The 23,694-nt window shown below is 43.2% G+C and overlaps 1 protein-coding gene across 1 annotated transcript in view; it reads left to right on the top strand.

Moving 5' to 3' along the window:
* The window catches only part of AGAP3 (ArfGAP with GTPase domain, ankyrin repeat and PH domain 3), a 2,202,224-nt gene that overhangs the window by 597,768 nt on the left and 1,580,762 nt on the right, over positions 1-23,694 (top strand). The window lies entirely within an intron of this gene.

Raw genomic sequence — 23,694 nt, 5'->3', positions numbered from 1 at the left:
ATAGGTCTTAAGTTTGGCAAAATAAGAGGATTTCAGACTAGGGTCATAGGACTTCCTCCATTCCCTCTCAGCTTTCCGGCAGATTTTTTTAAGCTCGGCAAGAGAGTCGTTATACCACGGGCTAGGTACCTTAGTATGACATTTCGACCAGCACATTGGTATGAGGGAGTCAAGGGCATCCGAAATCCATTTGCAAAACAGTTCGTAACCTTGTTCCACATTCAGAATGGAGCTCAGGGGTTCGTTCTCCAGTAACCTGTAGAACTCCTCAAGTTTAAGCTTGTGCCACTGTCTTTTAAGAATCAGCCTATCCACTGATTTGAATGGCAAATCGTCAATGGGACAGAAAACTTCCACCAACAGATGGTCAGTCCAGCCCACCGGGATCGGGTTGGACACCTTCACCCTCTCCATGGTGGTAAAAAAGGGATCAAGGATATGTCCCCCAGTATGAGTGGGAAGTGTGACAAGTTGGACAAGTTGCAGTGCTTCAAGGTCCGCAAGCAAGGTATCTATGGCTGTGGACGACCTACAATCAAAATGAATATTAAGGTCGCCAGTGATGTTAAAATTCGCACAACTAGGCGCTAGAGAGCTTACCATGTCGGCAAGAGCGGCCTTGAAGACTGTGTCGTTGCCTGGAGGGCGGTAAATAAGGATACCACTAAGCGTGAAATGATGACTAAAGGCCACTTTAAAAAGGGCACTCTCGCAGGCTGGCAGACCAAGGGATTTCCATTCCGAGGGGAAGCACGATTTTACTGCCATGGCAATGCCACCTCCTCTCGTGGTTTAGGAATGCATTTTGCAGCGCATAGACCGCACAGGGCAGGACCACATTGGATGCAAAGGCAGCATCCAGTTATTATCAAGAATATTATACCTGCTGCTGACAGCAGTTGCCATCCCCAGGACGATCTGACATGGGGCACTAGGAGGTCTCGGTGGTATGACAGTCACTGTGTCCTAATGGAACAGAGCCATTTTTCTGGATGCACAGGTGTCCTTTTACTTGTGAGACCGAGATGGAAGGGGGACCAGCATTCTTTTTAGGTTTGGTATTTAACATCTTGTAGGACATGGTCATGTTCCCTTGCTTGTATTCTTCACTTTCTAGGACTGTACCTGTCGCCTGAGGATCTCCCTCCTTATTAGGGTAACAGGCAGTATTGAGTACCTTGTTTAAATCCCCCCCAAGGCCACCCATTCTTGCATGAATTATTTCCGTCAGGGCAGGAGGTGGGGGTAGTATCGTCAGCTGTTATTAGGGCGAACCAGGCTTCACAAGTTCCATTATAAGAGAATGGGAAAGGAAAAAGAGGCATCCCTCCCTTTTTCTGATGAGGTGGGATGCGGCCACATATCCAACAATTGGTGCTATTACTGGCCTGCTGAGTGTGGTGTAGCATCTGTATGATGGTATTAGGCTAGTCTATGGGCTTGTTCATGAGGGGGGTAGGTCGTGATAGGTGTGTTCCTGAGTGCTGTTGGGTGTATGAGAGGTGTGTTGTGTTGGAGGAAAAACAGTGTGGAGAATCCAACCAAGACACGTCATAACTGCCACGAGGAAAAATAATACTGTCAAACATATAAGAGGACCATTGTGTCTTTTTCTAGAGTTAATTTTTTTCTTTCTCCCACATAGTCAAGGTGTTAAAATCCATTCCCATGCTCCAACCGCTTCACCACTGGACCGACGCCCAATGGACTTAATTAGCCAGAGTCCGAATGGCAGACCTTAACTTTGATTTGTAATCCTGTTGTGGGGTCAGTTCCAAAGGCAATAAAGATTGTTCAGTCACAATGTCAGTGGGATTGGCAGGGCCATCAGCAACAGTGTCTTTTTGTCCAAAATGTTTCCGGCAGTGGCTTGCGTGGAGCCAGCCCTTCCTGCCCTCGACCTTCACTGCTGTCCGTGTTGTTAGTAGTACGAGTCTTGGCTTCTTCCACCTGGGTTGGAGGGGGCTGGTCCGGTCGAAGTTCCTCACGAGGACCCAGTCCCCGGGTCGGATGGCGTGTTCTTCCGGGTTGGTTTTGTCAGGGAAGGTGGCAGCAACCTGAGAACGACAAGATTGGAGTGCAGACATCAAGGAAGCCAGGTAGTCAGTCAGCATAGTACTGTCAACATCAGTTATTCTTTTAGGCCTTGGCGTACCCCACATATTTGGTGGTCTGCCAAAGACCACTTCATATGGAGATAAGCCAGTTCTGGAATGGGCTACCATACGCATGTAAAAGAGGGCAACCGGTAAGGCTACCATCCAGTCCACGCCTTTGTCAGTGCATATCTTGGCCAATTTTATCTTCAAAGTTTGGTTGTGTCTTTCTACTAGACCTGCTGCCTGAGGATGTCTTACACAGTGAAACTTCCAAGTGTACCCTAACAGAAGAGACACTTGCTTCATGAGTTCAGAGGAAAAAGGTTGGCCGTTATCTGAGTAGATGACACGGGGCAACCCATACCTCGGGAAAAACTCTCTAACTAATTGTTTAGCAGTTGTCGTTGCAGTGTAATCTGGGACGGGATAGGCTTCTGTCCATCTGGTCAGAGCACACACTACAACTAGCACATACTTGTGACCTCTACATCTCTCCATCTGGATATAGTCCATCTGGAGAACTTCAAATGGATGGTCAGGGGGTTGGAATCCTCCCTGTTCCACCTTTGTGCCTTTTCCTGGGTTGAACTGATTACAAATCATGCACGTTTTAACTTTTTGTTTGGCTGCAGTTCTCAAATGTTTGTTGTGCCATATATTCTGTATGCTGTCTAACATTGCTTTTTCTCCCAGATGCGCTGGTCCATGTATGGTGTTTACCATAACCTGTACCATGGCATCCGGTAGAAACCATACTGCTCTTTCAGGTGTCATCCAGCCTTGATCTGTAAGGACCCCTCCTTTTTCCTTCCATTCTAGCAGTTCCTGTGGTGTGGCGTGACTTTGGACATCCTGGATGTCAGAAAAGGGGTCTCGTATTGTATATTGGCGGGTGGTATACTTAATTCTGTGTTTGCTGCTAACTTGGCTGCACTGTCTGCAGAATCATTTCCTTTTGATATTTCATCTGTTCCTTTTGTGTGCGCTTTACATTTTAGCACTGCGATTTTCTCTGGTAACTGACTGGCCTCTAAGAGGACAGTGATGAGTGTAGAATGCTGTATTCTGGACCCATGTGATGTGAGAAATCCTCTCTCTCGCCACAATGTACCGAAGTTGTGTACAACTCCAAAGGCATATTGTGAATCAGTGTAGATGTTAACTGACTTTCCTTTTGCTAAGTGACATGCTCGTGTTAGGGCTATGAGTTCTGCTGCCTGTGCCGACAGTATCTCTATCTTGTGTGCTTCTAAAGTGTCTGTACCATTTGTGATGGCATAGGCTGCTGCTAATTCTCCTGTGGGGAGTCTCATACATGAACCATCAACAAAGAGTGTCATTTCTGCCTTAGCAAGGGGAGTATCTTGTAAATCTGGTCTTGGTTTGGTCACTAAATCAATTATGTCAATACAATCGTGAATTTCTTCAGTAGGAGAGGTCAGTGGCAACAGTGTTGCTGGGTTTAAAATGTTGCAGCGTCTAATCTCAATGTGTGGCTGAAAAAGTGTCATCTCATATCCGGTGAGTCTGGCTATTGTCAGATGCTGTGTTTGTGTTCTGTTTAACAGAAGTTCTACAGCGTGTGGGACCTGAACTATCAGATGATGTCCCAATACAATAGAATCGCTTTGTCTAATAGCTTGTGCAGTAGCTGCTACTGATTTTAGACATGCAGGCAATGCTTGTGCTACTGGATCTAATGTGCTTGAAAAATAACCACATGGTTTATGTTTGTCTGCTTGAAGTTGGGTCAGAACTGATAGTGCTGTACCTGAGTTTTCTGTTACAAATAATGTAAAATCTTTGGTGTAATTAGGTGTTGCCAGCACTGGGGCTTGACACAAAGCTTTTTTAAGAGACTGAAAGGCTTGCGTGTGTTCATCTGTCCAGGGTAATTGTGGAGTAGCGCCAGCTTCGAGTGTTGTCAGCTGCACTAACGGTTTGGAAATGAGTGCAAATTGTGGGATCCACTGTCTACAATATGAGGTCAGACCAACAAAGGCTCAAACTTGTTTCTGTGTTGTTGGTTGTGGTATTTGTAGTATGAGCTGGATGCGTTCCTGTGTAAGCTGCCTACCCTCCTTTGACAGCAAGTGCCCTAAGTATGCCACTTGCTGTAAACAAAATTGGAGCTTACCAGGGGAAACGTTATGGCCATTTGCAGCTAGGAAATCTAGTACTAGTAGTGATGCTTCAGCACATGCTGCGTCAGATCTGGCCGTAATGAGGATATCATCAACATATTGTAGTATGGCTGTATCCGTGGGCATTTGAACAGTATCTAGTTGTCTTTTTAATGCTTGGCTATATACGCTTGGACTCTCTGTGAAACCTTGAGCAGCTCTTGTGAATTGGAAACTTCGTCCTTGTAAGGAGAAGCCAAAAAGGTATTGACTGTCTGGGTGAATAGGTATGCTAAAGAATGCGTTTTTCAAGTCAATGACTGAAAAATGCGTTGCTTCCGCATCTATGGCTGTGAGTAGGGTGGAGATGTCTGGAACCACAGGGTGTTGTGGAACGACACATTTATTGAGCTCTCTCAAATCCACCACTAGTCTGTAGACAGGTGGTGTTCCTGGTTCCACTTTTTTATGAACTGGTAAAACAGGGGAATTGCAAATGTTAGAAGTTGTTTCCTTAATCACACCTGACTGTATTAGGTCCTGAATAATTAACATTAATGCTTGTTCAGCCTGAGGTGGAATTTTGTATTGCCTTATACGTGGTAGTTGGGCTCCCTCTTTCAGTGTAACCTTGTGAGGTGTTATTTCCATACATCCTACTGTGGTGGAATCAGTGGCCCACAGGGTGTGTGGCAAATCTTTCAAACGCTCATCTAATTCTCTACTTGTGTAGTGGCCCTTGAAATCTTGCAGAAATAGTCTGACATCTGTAGGTGAGCAAACAATGACAGCTCCTAATTCTTTCAATGTTTTTATACCAAGCAAGTTTTCTGGACATGATTTTGTCAATATAAGATCTGTAGTTGTCGTGAGGGGACCAACCTGCAAGGGCAGTGGTTTTGACGTGGCGTTTGTCACAGGTTGTCCCGAGAAACCCAGAGAAATACTTTTTGAACCCGAGAGAGGAGCCTCTGGGACCTCTTGATGGCTTATTGTTGTTTTACTGGCCCCAGTGTCTAGTAGAAATGTCCTATCCTCCCCAAGAAGTCGGACCTCTATAAATGGACCTGTCTGATCTACTGGAATGGGGATTAGGGGCAGTTTGTCATCTTCTCTCTCTGGGCAACATCATGAGAAATCTGGGTAATATTCAGTGTAGGCGCTGTCTATAATATTCATTTGGGCCATTTGTGTTGTCAGTGGAACTGAAGGTGTTGAACTGTCTAGGGAACCATTCTGTTTTGGCTGATATGGGCGTGGCTGGGTCTTACCAGTAGCTAAATTGTGCTTTAAGACAGGGCAATCTTTAACGAAGTGTCCCATCTTTTTGCAATAATTACAAGTGCTTTTTATATTTGTCTGGCTACTTGGTGTCTGTTGACGCTGGGGTGCAGTTTGGGCTACTAATGCTTTCATCTTTGTGTCTTTCATGCGTTTCTTATCATTTTCTTCTTCATCCCTAATGCGATTCTGGTGATATTGTAGCATTTGTAACACCTGTGGAGGTGTATGTGCTTGCCAGGTACTTTCTACTTTTAGTACTCTGTCCTTAATGGCTGGCAAGGCGTTATCTACTAATTTGGAAACAAACAGATGCGGGTAAGCTTCACTTGTCGGCGTAAGGCCGCTATTTACCGCAAAACACTTTTCAAGTCTGGTGTAATAATCTCCAATGTCTTCACCATGTTTCTGTTTGCAGGAGGAAATGGCATCCCAGTCCTCCTTTTTCACGGTTAGTAACTGTGGTAGCACCTTTAAAATAGTGCCAGGAAGTGCTTTTAGTCTGTCTCCTATACCTTGACCTGCTACTCTAGTATTTTCATCATTCTGAAGTTCAGTCCATCTAATGTGTTCACCTGCTACTTCCCAATCTTTTTCTCTTAGTTTGTCATATATACCTGATGGCAACAATAATTTCAGAATTGCTGTGATATCAGAAAGAGTATATGTTCCCATCATTAATACATCTCCTAATTCCTTAAAGAATCCAGCAGGATCCTTTGAGTGGGAGGGAACCATCTCTTTCATCCTTAGTAACTCAAGTTTTGTCAAGGGTACATAAATGAAGACGCGTTGTAGCGCTCCATTTGTGTCAGCTCTGGGGTGGACCTCTCTCATGGGGAACTGGCGTGTTTGAGGGAGTCTATTAGTTGATCCACACGTGTTATTGAAAGATTTATATTCAGTCTTTTTCTGGTATTTCTGTCTAAAATCTATAAATGTGTTGAGAAAAACTGAACTATTGTGGAGGAACATGTTATCAGCGCAGTCAGACAGAAAATCTTCGAGTCTTGGATCATGTTTAAAATGAGTGCCATTGAGTGTGATGAGATGTTGTACCATGTAGAGACTTGCTAATCTTTGATGTGAGCGTGGTAATGCTAGAAAAAGCTGGGCTATGAGATCATTGTCATATATCTTATATTGAGAGAAGGCAGAGGGTGTTGAGTTACTGGAACCTCATATGGAGGTGGAGTATCTAAGAGAAAATTGGTGAAAGTATCCTCTGGTAGTGGGGCTGTAGGCTGTGCTGATGCAATGTTAAGGTTTTCAGGTGCAGATGGCAATACAGGATAAAAACCAGTAGAAATGGCTGATTGTTCCCTTTTATTCCTTTCACTAACTACTTCTTTCCCTATTTCTTGTAACTGTTCTTTCTTGGCCTGCTCTGTCATTCTCTTACCCTTTTCAACTTTATGCAATTCCTTCTGTTGCCTCCTATGGGCTTCTTTTCTCCATAACTCTACTGAGTCACTCTGTGACTGGCGGACTCTCTTTTTCTTCCATAACTGTTCCTCCAATTTTATAATACATTCCATGTCAAAAGTACCATTTTCAGGCCATCTATATCTGTGTTCTAGGTCTTTAGTACAATCCACCCATAAATCACAATAAATAAGTGCACCGACACCATGTTTTGCATACATGAAGTGTCCTGGAGTATCCCGAGGAGGAAGGGGAATTTCCTTCTTAAGAATACTCCTTTTGGTTGCCATCTTACGTATTTTCGAGAAAATAGGCATGATGGCAAGACTTTCAAAGATTTTAGAAGTGAGAAAAACACAAACAGAACAAATATCTTTACCGTACCCACGAAAGAGGTGAGTCCGTCTTTTATACTAGTTTAGTAGTCCTCACAAAATAAGTGAGAAACACACAAAAACATGTATCTTTACCGTGCCCACAAGGTAGTGAGTCCGTCTTTTATACTAGTTTTAGTAGTCCTCACCAAAGATAGGTGAGAAACCAACAAAACGCGTATCTTTACCGCCCCCACAAAAGCTGTGGGTTCGTCTTTATACTTTTCAGCAGTACTCACCGAAAAATAACTGGAAGGCCTCTTGAAGATTTTGGAAAAAACGTGGCGCGCAGTTTCAAGGTGGGATTTGTAGAACCTCGGACTCGTCTGCTTCGCAGGTTGGGCTTTGGTTCAGGACGTTCAGCTATTTCCTCACCGCCTCGTGTGGATGCTGGGCCGCAGTCGGTCCCCCTCTTCGCCTCGAGGGAGTTAGCGGGAATTCCCCGCGTTGTGCACTTTTGAAGTCCGTCAACGGTCAAGAGGGGACAGTACCGGGTCCAATCTCGCCGGCGCGTGGGGGAAAGGGAATGTCCCTGTTCCGGGCGCCAATTAATGTGGTAAATTAAATGTACTTATTACCTCATTTCTGAATTTCTATGCTTAATAAATCATAATTTCTTGTCAATGCAAAGCGAGGAGTCCGTGGTGCTCAAATGAAGGAGGAGGAGACCAATAACTCGAGTTAAGGGGAGCGCTTCCAGCACCAAGCAGGCACAGGAGCAATCTCTCAAGTCTCTCTCTTGAAGTGGGGGTCTTTATTTTCAACAGCAGGACATTTATACAGTCTTGGTCATGAGGCAAAATAGAGGAACAAACAGGTCATGGCAGATAGAGGAACAAAAATTAGCAAGAGGAGCAGATTGTGAAGAAATGGGGGCGTGTCTTAGGCTTCGTGAGGGGACTTGCGATGTGAAATAGTCTGACAGTTGGAAGTTGGAGGCTTCCTCATTTGGGGTTTGTGCTCGTGCTTCATGTCAAAAAGAGGAACTATCTTGTGTAAAACAGAGACCATCTGCTCTCTGGCTTGCAGTAACTATTTCTTAAAACAGGAACTATCTGCTGGTTCTGGGAATTGGCTGAAACACAGGAAGGGGTGGTCAATGAACTAAGATGCTAGGTGCAGGGTGTCTTACAGTTAAGAACAGGAACTATCTGCTGCTGGTTCCCAGAATTGGCAGAACCACAGAAATGTGTGTGTTCACAGTGTACAACCTTGTGCTTCCTCTATTAGTTGGTGTGGTTTCAGGGCCTAACCTCGTGCTTCCTCTTTCAGTTGGGGGTGGTCACAGGGCAGTTGGTGTGACAGGCTGAGTTACCAACAATGGACAGGATGTGGCTGAGTCTCTGGCACAACTGGGGGAGGGCACACAGACAGGCTTCTTGGAATTGGCTCGACCACAAGGAGCAGGGGGTTGTGCAAGATTCAATGGGGATGTGAAGGACAGTTTTCAGACAAATTGCTGAGAGCATGTCACACACAAAATGGGTGTTTGTCTGAGAAAAATGGCTGTCAGGCAGAAACAGGGAAATGATGGGGCACAATTGTCAATTTTATTTCCACAATCCCCTCCCTCACGAAGACCCCCAGAGACACCAGGCACTGCTTCCATGTAGGAATGAAGGACGTCGCCGCTTGGATGAGCAATAGCTCCCTGAAGCTCAACTCAGAGAAGACTGAGGTCCTCATCCTTGGACCCTCCACCTCCGCCTGGGACAACTCCTGGTGGCCCTCCACCCTCGGGAGTCCACCTACCCCTACAGACCACGCTCGGAACCTCAGCATCATCCTTGACTCCTCCCTCTCCATGGCCCGCCAGATCAACTCAGTCGCCTCCACTAGTTTCAACAGCCTTCGCATCCTCTGCAAGACCTTCAAATGGATACACCCCAAATACAGAAAGACCGTCGCCCACGCACTCATAACTAGAAGACTGGACTACGGCAGTGCCCTCTACACCGGAATCAACAGAACTCTCCTACACAAGCTCCAAACCATCCAGAACACCGCAGCCAGACTCACGGTGCGAACACATGACCCAGCAACTATGAGACCTCCACTGGCTCCCTGTCGAGAAGAGGGTAACCTTCAGCTGCTCACCCACGCCTACAAATCCCACCACAACATCAGACCCAAATACCTCAACTAGAGAGTCTCCTTCCACGTACCCAAAAGGAACCTTCACTCCGCCGACCTAGCCCTAGTAGAGACCCAGCGCATCCGCATAAACAGAGTGGGTGGAAGAGACTTCTCCTACGTCGCTGCCAAGACCTGGAACAAGCTCCCAGTTAACATCAGGCGCTCCCCTACCCTGCACACCTTCAAGAAGAACCTCAAAACCTCCACTGAACCGGAGCTGCAACCCACCCCCCAGTGCCTTGAGACCTTCAGGGGTGAGTAGCGCGCTTTATAAAAACCCTGATTGATTGATTGATTGATTGACTCACCCAAGGAACACACATTCACAAATGAAACCTCGACCAGTGGGGAATCACTTAAATCCGTATAGTTGTGTTCTGCACAATAGGATCCATCACACTAATTACGACTCTATCTTGTATACAAAAGTTCCCTGTCTCAATTGGGCCATCGCCTACAAAACCCTAGCAGACAATTACCCCTCAATCCTGGATTCTAAACTAGGGGCACGAGGGTTGGGATACAGATTTTCTAGGTCTAATTCTAATTCCCTTCACTTCATTAACTAACTATTCGATAATGCTACCAGTTGTTAGTCTCGGCTCATTTCCAAAAGTCTCCAGATGGGACAGGTCATTTTTAGGAGAGTGAGAGTTGAAAGTAAAAATCACTGGTTAACATCCCAATACAGTACTACCAATGTGGCTATACATTTATCCACATGACTCTTTAATTTATGTGTAGTTGGTTTAATTATAAATGTAGGAACAAATCAATATAGATCAATCTTAGCATGATTGTATAAAAGTACAAAAAGATCAGAATAAGTCCACATCTCTTTAAGAGACGTACCCTGTATAGTACAAAGCGAATGACTAACTAAGATGATGATGCAAACAATCAGGAAAAAGCAATGAAGGTTAAATTGCAACAGATGATTCTTTTTAACAAGCATGAGCAAACTAACTCATCCTACACTATCTTAACAAAGGAAGCCTAAAAAATAATTTGGGTAAGGGCATATTCAAGACGGAAATGAACAACGCGCTGAAGTACAAATAGGTTCTAAATTCTATACACTATATGCGACCTCTCATATTCATGAATATAATGCGACAACTAGGAAAAGGTAATTAAAATTATATCTTTACATGATTAATTAGGGTTCTATATATGAACCTGGCAACTACAAGATGCACACATCCTAGGTAAATATCCCGATAAGACATTTCATGTTCAATTTCTCCTGTCACGTTAATATGTAAATTGCCACGTAACTTTACTAATCACATTCTAAACATATATATTTTGAATGGAGTACTCTGTTTCAAATAATCCACTTCTTTTTAGTCTATTAATTTGCGCAACTGCTGTTGCTGCCAGAACTGCCAACCGCCCCAACCACAGTCCGTGGAGACGGCACCGCTCTGCTGAACATCTTTCGCCCCGCAAACTGTCCTGTCCTGTCCTGACGTGGGTCCCGGGGACTACATCCCCCAGTGTTCCCTCCTGGCGCCTGTCAATCGCGTCACTCCAAAGCGCCAGGAGGCGCGTTAAAACTCCAGAAGGGCTCACGGGCGTTGCCCGGGCAAAGCCCGGGCCGAGGGCGGGCCCATCCGTGCCCGTCAGCGGCTGAAAGAGGCTGGGCTGGGCCACGGCTCTTGGTTGCTTCTATTTGAAAATCACTTAAAGGTACGGTGCACTACGCTTGAAGGGGGATCCCATTTACGGTCTCTCTCATCTGCAAGGGACTTTGGACTTGTGTGGGTTTGAGTGGCTGCTACTAGTGGGTGGTATTAAGTGTAAAAGATCGTGATTGTGTATAACTAATCCAATCTAATATGGGGAAACGAAAAACAGCAAGTGTTCTGCATAAAAAGAAGCAGGGAAAAACGGGAAGGGCCCTGTCTATCGCTAATGAATTATCCTACTGGTACAATGGGTGCTATTGAAAAGCAAATATCAAATGTGGAAGAGGCCATGACCTCAGATAAATCTAATAGTATAGAGGGCCCTAGTGTTCCTATTAATATTAGCAATAATACTAAGATACTAATTGATCCCCAATTAGAAAAGTCAGGTGGCACAGTTGGATCTGAAGCTAGAAATGGCTGCGTGGTTAACATCTCCGATCATGTTGATTGTACCGACTCAGAGAGTGACCCTCAGCCGCCCCCGAAAGGATCCCGAAATCTTGATAATTTTCAAAAGCAGGACATGGAACGTATAACAAAAGATGTGGTTACAGTAAACTTACCACAAACAAAAGTAAAAAAAAAAGGGCAGGACACTGGCACAAAATAAATCAGGTGGGAAGGAGAAAGATCCAGTTGCGCTGATGCAGAACGAAGTTTTAAAACTAAAAAATAAACTGGAAGCGCTAGATACTTATCTTAGGGATTTTCTAGGGAAATTAAGTGGAAGATTGGGAGCAATAAAAGAAGTGTTGATTAAATCTCATAGTCAATGTGAACCTTTAGTACAATCTAAGGTTACACATTATGTAACAGATTATATAATCTCAGATCCGGGTACAAACTTACACACTGACATTCAAAATCCACAATGTAAAACTGGAAAAAGGACTGGTGATATGGTGATTAGTTCTAGACTAGTTGCACCTAATGGACGTGACATTAATCAACAGGAGGGGCATAGCGCGACTTGAATGGCAGATGTTCCGAGAGGCCCGGAGTTTGAGAAAGTAGTGCCATATATAGATCTACCCCCGGCTGTCACCCCGTATGTTGTGGTCCGAACCAATGTTCCGAGTCTCCATAAAGGGACTGAGGAGACATGGGAAAGCCTAAGAAATACATCGCTATGGCTGGGATCCAGAACTGGCTTAACAGACAATCTGTTCAATGAGTTTAAAATGGCTAGACGGGTGGGATGGATAGGAGGGGGATTTAAAGATCACGACGGAGATTGTGTAATCTTGAATTTTAAAACCCCTCATCTGATCAAGCCAATCTTGAGTAGGGTGTTTAATATTCCAATTAGTGGAGATCAGATTAATATCGTCCCACTAGGTTATTTTTATAAACCTAGTCATTTCGGCTTTGGGACAAAGAGAAAAGTTGCTCCCTGGATATTACCCAGTACAGGTTATGGAATACCCACTTTTAACCGTTTTCATATGTTGCAGAATTTGGTAGAAGTAGATTGACAAAATGGGTCAGAGAATGCCAGCCTGAGGGAAGTTCCCAAAACATCTAGTGTATTTTGTATAGATCAAATACCAATGAATTTTATGGTTGATGTTGGTAAAGGGGCTAGTGGAGTTATGGAAATATATAAAAATGAAGTGCCAGTAAATCCGATGGATGATGACCCATTACTTAGAGACATATCAGGGAATACTGTTATAGCTGATGTTGTACATTTGCCATCTAGGGATTCTACTCCTGGGCCCAGTACTGCAGAAAGCATGGTATCTGTGAGAGCTCCTACAGGGAAGGGTAGGTGCAATTTTATGTTTTGGAACATTGCTGGTTTAAATTCAAAAGTGAATAATGTATTATGGTACCAATTTATCCAGTAATTTGATGTTTTTAGTCTTCAGGAAACATGGGTGATAGAACCAATACACATTAATGGCTATAGAACCTTTCACACCAATGCGACAGCCTGCGAAGATGGTAGAGCAAAAGGGGGGCTGTGTACATATATTTCTAATTTAGCTAAATTTGAAAAAAATAGAACTGATATGGGAGGACAGTTTCTATCAAATTATTAGCCTGAAGGTTGAAACTAACTGTTTAGTATTACTTGTTAATTATTATAATAATATTCCCATGATTTACGAGAAGGTATCCTGAAGGCCATACCAGGACATCTGTATAAGCTGCAGGATTTGGGGATTAATGATGTGATCACGCTATGGGGTGGAGAATTCAATACGGCTCTTTGCCAACATGCGGATAATGGGAACTGTGGTCTAACGTACGATATGAAGATTTTTCACCCACATTTCCCACACACATTGAATGGAGAATGTTTAAACAATTTAGTATTTGAGCTTGATTTGGGTTTTGCTAATACCCTAAGTAGTCCTCCGGTGCCTCTGGGCCCTACATTTAATGGGCATGGTTCTGGTTCCACAATAGATTTCATTTTGGTTTCTAATCGTTATGGGTCTATTGTTGAAGATTTTTCTCAACACCAGATTGCGTTGAGTGACCACTTCCCACAGAGTGTAGGAATATTGCTATTTGAACAAACCGTAGGTAGAGCTAACAGCCCAGATATTATTTTTGAAAATATCGCCTTAACTAGACAGAATGGTTATAGTCTGAGCTGGGGGAGGGTGATACCTTCAGACTTTATGGTCGGGGTGGTAACTAACTGTAATGACGCAATAATGATATGCTTGGAGGAAAACGCGCCACCTAAGGATGTTATTGATAACTTTATCATAATTGCAGATTATATTAAAAAGGCACTTACCATCAGTATAAAGCATAAGCAGAACCGTAATGGGAGAAAGGGTTGGTTTGATCCAAATTGTACTAGGACATACAGAAACTTAAAACATGCTCTGTATAGTGAAGTTAAAGATAGAGATAAAATTAGAGGGGCATGGGGCACGGAAAGAATACAAACATGCTTTAATAGATAGAAAGGACAAACTGAAAGCAGAGGCCTGGACAGAACTCCATGAAGCATCAATTGCTAAAGATCCCTGTGCATTCTGGAGGGCAGTTATCGCACCATTCCTGAATGATAAGGTGGTATCAACAATTGATGTCGCTATCCCCGAGAACAGATAGATTGAGCATTTTTCATTTTTATATGAACTTGAGACCTTGAATATCGAGGGTATTCCGAATATATTAAATCAGGACGACAGGAAGGATAGAGGTTTGAGGCTTAGGGACAAAGGGAACGTCACATTATTCAAGCTTAGTGAGGTTAATTAAGCGATCGCCTCAAGTTCGGGAGCCAAGGCCGCGGGACCAGATGGCATCCCAGCTGATGTTTTTAAAACCAATATCGCTTTATGGGGCCCCTTACTCACTCAAGTATTTAATGCTTCAATTGGTTTTATTACAACATGGTATGAGTCTATTCTTGTACCAATATACACAAAAGGGGACAGAAATGATCTGGTCTGCTATCGACCTACATCACTATTAGATTCGACTGTAAAAATGATAGGTCGAGTTATATTGAATAGGTTACACGATTGGGCAGAAGAACGGTCAGTGATAAGCGACCTACAGTTCAGTTTTCGTAAAAAATGAGGTACCATAGAGCAGGGTCTAAATTTAAATATTTTATTGAATAAATATACCAAGGCTAAAAAGGGGCCCTTATACTTGGCCTTTGTCAATTTATCTTCGGCCTTTGATTGTGTAGATCACAATAAATGGTGGTTTACTCTAGAAGAAATGGGCATTGATTCTTTTTAAATTTCTTTTATCAGAGAGTTTTATTTAGGGTCAAGTGCACGGGTTCGGTATGGGATAGGAGGTGAATGCACGAGTCACTTTGAAGTTAAACGAGGTGTCAGGCAAGGGTGTGTTCTTGCACCCTTCCTTTTAACCCTGTACATAAATAATGTCGAAAAAGTATTAGTTCAAGACTGTAAAGACCTACCTCAGGCGGGAAAGCTGTCCATTCCCGCATTATTATACGCGGACGACGCTGTCTTAATGGCGCGTACTCCACTGGGATTGCAAAAGGTGGTTTCCAGCTTTGCAAATTTTATGTTAGATGGAGGTCTCACTATAAATGCTTCAAAAACATATGTAATGAACTGTGGGCCAGGATGTTTAAAGAAAAAATCGATATTTATCGATCATAAGCAGATCGATACTACAAAGATTTTTTCTTATCTTGGGATATTGTTTGATCGCACAGGGTCTTGGGTGCAAGCTGTAAGAGCAAGACGTTTACTCTATATTAAGACTTTGTCCTCTCTTTCCAACTTCAGTAGGAGTCTTGGTAGACGTCCCGCTGTGGAACTAATGGAAATCTATAAGGCGAAATGCGTTAGCGTAGCTACATATGGAGCAGGCATATGGGGATATGTGGATGTGGGTTCAATCCAGGCAGCTGAAAATATGTTTTTTAAATTTCTATTGATGGTCCCCAATAGTACCTCCTCCTTTGTGTGCCATACGGAATTTGGACTGACTTATATCGAAGATATTATAAAGATTCAACCGGTTCTTTTATGGCACAGGATATGGATTACTGAGGAGACACATTTTAATAGGGGAGTTCTAGTAGATAGTAGGGGCCTGGATGGGGCAATAAGGATTGGATGGTTGTCCTATGTAAAAATGTTCTTAAATAATTTAGGACTACACAAATTTTACGATAAACCATCTACTGTGGCTGAAATGAGCAGAAAAAATCTTAAGTCTATTTGCCTGAATTTCTTGGCAGGACAGAGACAGTGTGCCGTACGAAATAAAATCTCGGTTCAGGCACACAATCTCACATTAACAACCTTCTGTCTTCAGCCATACTTACGCCTGCCAATGAATGACTATGACCGATTTCTGCTAACGCGGTTTCGCCTGCGTTTGATACATAGTTTCCCTGCAGTTAATGATTGGACAAAACAGCTTTGCAAATGCCCTTGTGATGACACCTCTGACCAGTCTACAATACATGTGCTATTCTTTTGTAAATTTTACTCCTTCCCAAGGGAAAAATGGATCGTCCCTGTTCTAAAAGAATCAGGAATGAGGCTCTGTCGCCTAGCTCTTTTGGTACTCCAGCAATTGAAGACAATTTTTGTTGTATTTTCAATTTCGGTCTTTTAAAAAAAATGTTTTTAGATTGAGAAAAACAATGATAATGTGATATAGCTCTATGATGTTTCTTTTTTTAATGCATTTTAAGGTATATTCATAATGTATGATTAAATTGTATGTGCTTTTATGGTTATATACCTTTGTAACCGATTAAAGTATTTTTGAATTTGAATTGAATAGCCTATTAATTACGACAGAATATATTTGAGTGCTGGCTATGCTTAAGTATAATGCACTCCTAAACAATCTCAGATGGGATCAAGATTACACTTCTTCAATAACCAGCATGCTTTTGGCCTAGGCTGTGCCCGTGCCACAACCTATGTATGTCCTACGTTAAACACACTTTGGTGCAGTTTCCCTTTGCATTGCTTGTGAGGGGCAGGGCTCAACACACAACGGACTCTGGAACTCAGTGTTCCGCGTCTGTCCCTACACACGTTCTTCACCACCTCTACAGCAGTTCGGTACATTACATATTGTGGCACACCCTGGTAAGTGCTTTTAAGTAAATAGAATTGTTCTTATGTCTCAGTGGAGTAATAGGTCCACCATAGGGTCCTGTGTTCGACCTAATTGTTGCAGGTTCAAATCCTACTGGGTCCACACAGCCTTTCGTCCTTCTGAGGTCAATAACATGAGTACCATTGAGGTGGGTAACAATAAACATACGTGATCCATCACCAAGATACTCTTCTGGCTGGACGGGCGCTTTACAGATACACGTTATGTTATGTTAGTAACAAAACTTTCAGATTATTCTAATTACTCCATAGATCTTTTATGTAGAATACCCATTTGGTGTAGGTGCCATTTTTTTACCCATCTGCCAAAGTGACAGAAAAGTGACACTAGTCCAGCAGGGTTGAAATGCCTATCATATATTTGTGTAGTATTCAAAAGTCTTTTTGTGACTGTTATGTTTAGGAATTTGTTGGCTATGCAGACATTTATTATTTATTTATTGGGAGTTTTGTTCTAGAGTGCTGCTTATAACCTTTCTGTTACTTAAGAGTGCTATGGCGAAGCAAATATCTTTGTGATGATATGAAGAGGGTGTAGATAAAGTAAAATCAAGCAAGAGTTTACCCTCTTCCAGTATTCAGTTACATACAAGATCACCTGTGGCAAAAGTGTAATTTCCAGGCTTTTCATGAAGATACAAACTTAAGTTATTAGACTGTTTCATGATTTGTTGGCTGATCAGGTGTGTGATTGCAGAATCCTGTTAGGCCTGTGGTAGCGGGTAGGTTCTATAGCTATCCTAGTCATTTACTCCTATACGTTTTACCCTAATAGCACTGATGCATGCGGCTGCTGCAGATAAGAGCAGTGGGGCCTGCTGGGCGCTTTTTCAAGAGACGGCCACAAAGAAAAATTAAATAAATAATTAATTGTCCCTCGTAGTCCTCTCTCGAAATCCCCCCAGCCGACCCCACCGCTCTTACCTGCAGCGGCCGCCATTGGATGCATGGTGCAAATGATTTTTAACTTACCTCCACTGGGAGCTAGTGTAATGCTTTCAGGTCTTGCTTTCCGATTGTACTTCCTCAACTTAAGGAAAATTCTGACAGCCTGATTTCTAAGCCTTCATAATTTGCTGATGAGGTTCATCAGGAACTGTCAACTCTGCTCTTACTTCCTCATTGCCAGCACACTTTATACAGCAAGACAATCTCAACCCCACAATACTTAATCCCACAATTATATCCACCAACCGTGTTGTCCCTTACCATGCGCTCTGCCCTAACTGATCACGCTACTTACATCATGCTTACTGTCCCCATGTCTTGTACCTTACATATCACACCCTCATCTCAGCTCTCCAAGCTACTTTGCTAATAGTAACTACCTTATTTCTTCCAGAACACCGTCATAATGCTTGCCTATAGTTTGTGTCCATCCTGTATATCCGCTATCTGCCACTTTCATAACAAATTGCCCATTTCCATCCACTTGCCTACTCCCACATAGGCTAACACGTATTCAGTCATATATTCTCTCTCCCTCTTTCCTAACCTCCTAACCAATCTCCTATATAGCCATCATCGTGGCCTTTCAACCACACATCACAGCTCTTCTACACCCCTTTCAACACATACCCTCTCCTATCTGAATTGCAAACCCACCACTCTCTTTTACACATCTACAGTCCAACACCGACACGGATCATCTGGTGGATAATCTCAAGAGCTTTGATCTAAAACAGTTAATAAAGGAACCCACTCACTAGGAAACCTGGACGGAGGATTCACAAACAATCAGGACCTAAGAGTGAATAAGGTCCTGCCTATAGTATGGTTGGATCACATGGCCATTTTTCTCTCACTTGATGCCCCCCCCCCCCCCCCCCCCCCATATTGGCCTTACACAAATGCACGTAGAATCTTTAAGATGCAGCCATGGCATAAGCTTATTGCTGACAAGCTAAAGGACACTCTTTCAAAACTTGAACCCTGTCTTAAGAAATAACGTCAATAATGCAGCAAGTTACTATACACACTGGTTAGGATCAGCAGTTCTCAGACTGGTGCCAGAACAACTAATAAAAAGAGCACAGGTGTAGACTAGAGTAGTGTCAGAAAAAAAGACCACATTAAAAAAATTACTTGTGAAGTATAAGGAACTAATCAGAGCAGGTAAGTCCAAATGCTTCACGGAACAGATATGCTCAACCAAAAATACCAAAAGGGAACTATTCATAACAGTTGAGTATTTCTTTATTTAGGAGTTTTATATAGCGCTAGCCAGACCCGAAAATATTGGAGCACTTTACAACACTCAGGAAAGAGGAGAACACATATTATAGCAGTATTAAACAGACAGGTATTATAGCAGTAGTCAAATAAGAAGCCTCAAGGTGCAGAAGGGGTAAACATCGTTTACAACGATGTTTTCACAACGCGGTACCTTTACACCGCGGCTGTGACAACGCAAGTCGTTACCACGACTTGCGCTGGAGGGCGCTCAAGGTCTAAAAATAGTTAATTTACTATCCTAACACCTTCCCTAGGGTCCACGGGGACTGGTGTTAGAATAGTAAATTAAACTATTCGAAATCCGCGCCCCCCCAACGCAAGTCGTGGTAACGACTTGCGTTGTCACGGCCGCGTTGTAAAGGTATGCGTTGTGACGGTACGCGTTGTACCGTCATATATCCTGCAGAAGGAGACTTTGCACGTTGTATGATACTAGAGGCGGAGAAGTTGCATAGTCTTGTAATAGTGAGCACAGTATTTCAAGACGCGCATCCTTCTGAACTGGGGGGATAGTGGGAAGGAGTCGGGCTAGGCGTGAGGTAGAGGTCTTAGTTTCAAAGGGTCATTGTGCCAAAGTGTGCACGCTTGTGAGTTTTAGTGGCACTCTATCCATTTGGGAGAGTGCTCTTGAGGAACAAGTCTTTGAGCTGCCTTTTGAATTTTGGAAAGGAGTGGATGAGGCTTTGTCAAACTGGAGTAACAGCAATACTTTCAGCCGTGTATGAGGAATTAGGTTTTAACTATATCTCAGATACCATCAACCTCAGGCCACTACTAGGCTGGATTTCGATATGGCATAAGAGTGAAACAACTCTTAATAGGTTGATAATCAGAGATTGTCTCTCTCGTGGACAATTTGAAAGCGATCCCCTGGCTGAGATATATTGAGTCTGAACTTATAGCTGTGGGTCGCTCTAGCTTATTCATGGGCCCGATGAAATTGTCAAGGCTGATTCTTTGTGGGTTAAACATAATTTTTTATCACGCCCTTCTATATCCAGGGAAGAGCAGGATATGCAGAAACCAGTTGCTCATTGCTTGATAAAGACTATTAATTTTATTGATCCATATATTGACTTAGGTTAATAATATTTATCACCTCCCGCTTTTATCCATGTTCAGATTTTCTTCCTTGAATCAGCTTAACCCAAAGATTGGGCTGTCGAGGCACTTTAGGACCATGCGAGTGTGACTAAATCTCAGCTCAGACCATTACACATGCTGTAATGTTTTTCACCTTATACACCCTGCCTAGGAAAAACATTTGGTGCCTATCCTTAGAGTGGCAGATTTTAAGTAAGACAGACCAGCATTGCTGTTTCTCTTCATGTTCGGGGGCTATTTTCTAAGCAATGTCAAAATCCGAGGGCCCTGCCCCTAATTTGAAGTTGTATTTAGTGTATCTTATACTGTTTCTGCGCTTTAGATTACTTTGGGGGTGTTGGGTAGTGTGTCACTGTTTATTGCATCCTGAAAATTCACTTCATCCTTTTTCTCTTTCCCGTTGACGGATTTTTAGGTCTCGCCTGTCAATGCGCTTGCGCATTGAGCTTGCGAGAATATAGGGGCTTATCCAGAGCTTAACCGTCGGGCGATTCCATGCAGTGCCCATGAAAAGCAAGCTCAATGCGCAAGCGCATTGACATAAAAAGCGCGTGCACATCAAAGCCAGCCATCTGTTCCCCAGCTTGGTGCCTCCAGCAGCTCTTCAAAGGTATCCGCTCCGCCCCTTGCTGCATCAAAGGCTTTCATTTCGCGGCTGCGTTTTTTACTTTCATTTCGCGGCCGTGTTTTTTTTTTTCTGCCCCTGTTGTGCCGCCCGACTTGTTTAACTTGTTTTAATACGCGCCTCCACCCCAGTGCCTCCACCCCCCTTCTCAACCTCCCCCATCCACTCATACTGCTTACAATCCGCTCATTTTGCTTTCTTTCTTTTCACCTTAATCGTTAATCGGCCTCTTTTCTTAACTTCCGTCTGCCCTTCCTTCTGTATTCCCCCTCTTTAATCGTCTGTGCTTCGTCCCTTCGTTTCTCTTCCCCTCCCACTTTTCCACCTCTTTCTTCCCCTACTCAGTCCTTTCTTTCTTCTCTCCTTCATCCATATTCCTCTTCTTTACTTCCACTCATCACTCCTCCCTTTCCCCCTTCATTCTTCCCCTTCCCCCTCCTGGCACTCCTAACACGATCCCTAACAGCCTGCTCTCTTTTCAGGTTCGCCAATCCCCTCTGCGGTTGGCTCTCTGACCGCCAAACCTTATGGACGCACCTTAATGAATGGACGATCCGATGAGGAACTTTTGTTACTTCTGATAATCAGCTAAGCTTTCTAGGCCGGTTGTCAGAGGCAGCGGATGCTCCGGTCCCTCCAGTCGGACACAGGAGGTGCTCTGCCAGTTGGTGTGCTGCGCTTCGCAGTCCACGCACTTGTCGTATATATATGTTCACCTCGAGCTAGAGTGTAAGACTATCGACTTTAGGTGGGTGGCAAGCGGTGAAGACATCTTTGGTAATTCACTCTCGACTCACCCTTGCTCTCAACGGCACACCCTCCCCTATTCCCGGTGGATGGCAATTGAGAGCCGTCAATTAGAGCGGCTCGCGTCTATTGGTGAGATGTGATTTCCCTGCAGATCAGGTGCGCGGTGGTAGCACACAGTAACCGGCTCCGAGGGGGTAGTCCCTTGCTAGGCATCAGCCTCCCCTGCAATGCCACTCATGCCTCCATGTCAGTTATTAAAGCGATCAGAATACTAGGCATCAATACCGGCGTGGAGTGGGCGAGCCACCGAGGTGACAGAAGGCAGGCCACAGACCAGCCAGCAGTGAGAATTTGTGTCTTTTCCACCGACCGGACAGATAAAAAGCTTGTCCGCCTGCATCTTCTGTCATTTGCACATAAGTTAAAAAATTATTACATTTACAAGACCAATAGCTCCAACTTTTCTAATGCGAGACCTATTGCATTTCCAATGCTTGTTGGTACATTGAGGCCCGCAGGACATTCCTTGCCCTTTAGACTTAGTTATTGAGTGCATAGTAATTGAATAGGTTTTAAATATCCTGTGTATTAGGTACTGTGGTTTTTATCCTGAACAGTGATAAACATGTTATGACTTTACTATGATTTAACAATATGTTTATGTATCTTTTATGGTTATATTTATTTTAACCGAATAAAGAATTTACATATCTATTGGTGAGAAGAGCTATAGCGATACACTGGCCTCTTCAGATGGCCACCTGCATAGCCACTGAAAAAATTAAATTAAAAAAACGGACCGTGGCAGAGGGTACTGCCTTGAGAACGCAAGAACACTGAGGAGTGCACAAAACATCCATTGCTGAGAAATGGGCAGATTTGGTCACTGCTTTTGGAACAAAAAAATAGTCCTAGGAAGGAGTTGAGGTTGGCAGGGGAAAGCACTCTAGTCCTATGTTCTTCTAAGACGGAGCTCAATGGTGATTAAAGATGAGCATGCAAGCATGAAATATTCAGATATTCAGATTACAATATGATATATAACACCATTAGTAATTGTTTGTTTATGTTTGGAAAAAGTTGTCAATTGTAATCATTTTTATGAATTAAGGTACTTTATCTTTCACTAATTAATTTTAGACGTCAAGTAATTGGAACTTGTAAACAGGTATTGCAAACAGGAGACCCGTAGGGAATATTAAGACACATGTAACTGGCTAGTCCTTTATGATATACTAGTGAATAAAAACCAATAAAAATATAATTTAAGAAAGACGTTTCATATCACAATGATTTTAGCTGTTCTTAAGCGAACTGGAAGGACTGACTTTCCTTGCTGATTTTCTCAGCAAGCAAGGTCAGTGGGTCTTCTGACGTACCTAATAATGCAGGAGACAGACAATCTCTTGTGCTTATCACAATATTATCCTACGGGAGAGATAGGCCTTGTCATAGTGAAAAACAATTTTGAACATTTTTCACTACCAGGACATGTAAAACTTAAAACTAGATGCCCTGCCTTTTAAATACATTTCACCCTGCCCTCTGGGTTATCCAGGGCCTACCTTAGGGGTGATTTATATGTATATAAAGGGAAGGTTTGGGTCTGACAGGAGGTTTATCTTGCCAGTTCGAAATGGCAGTGCAAACTGCACAGTGCTGCCCAATAGCAGGCCTGGGCCATGCTTAAAGGACTACTTAAGTGGGTGGCACAATCAGTGCTTCATGCCCAGTAGTAGCATTTAATTTACAGGCCCTGGGCACATGTAGTGCACTTTACTAGGGGCTTATAAGTAAATTAAAAATGCCAATTGGGAATGAGCCACTATTTCCATATTTAGGGGAGAGAGCACAAGCACGTTAGCAGTGGTAAAGTGCACAGAGTCCTAAAGCCAGCAAAATGAGGTCAGAAAAATTGGAGGGGAGAAGGCAAAAAGTTAAGAGGTAAACAACTCTAAGGCTGTCAGGTCTAACAGGCGTTGAAATAAATATGGTGTGATGCAGCCAACCCTCCAGAGTTTGTCTTTAGTAGTTAGATCGCTAAATAGGCTGTAGAAGTTACAGGCATTGTTGCAGGACTTGCTGTAAACAGTGCTCTCGAAGGACATTGTGAATGGTAAAGTCACAATGTAGAAGTAAATATCTAATTTTTAGTAACCTCTACAATTGCAAAACATCTTCCTGCCGCATCCTTCTATGGTGGAAGAGTGTTTGACAAACTGAACGAAAAGAAACCTCTTGGTTATTA

This window comes from Lissotriton helveticus, chromosome 10 (genome assembly GCF_964261635.1).
Source record: "Lissotriton helveticus chromosome 10, aLisHel1.1, whole genome shotgun sequence".
NCBI lineage: Eukaryota > Metazoa > Chordata > Amphibia > Caudata > Salamandridae > Lissotriton > Lissotriton helveticus.
The sequence above is the reverse complement of the archived record's forward strand: the minus strand, read 5'-3'. Positions and strand labels throughout refer to the sequence as shown.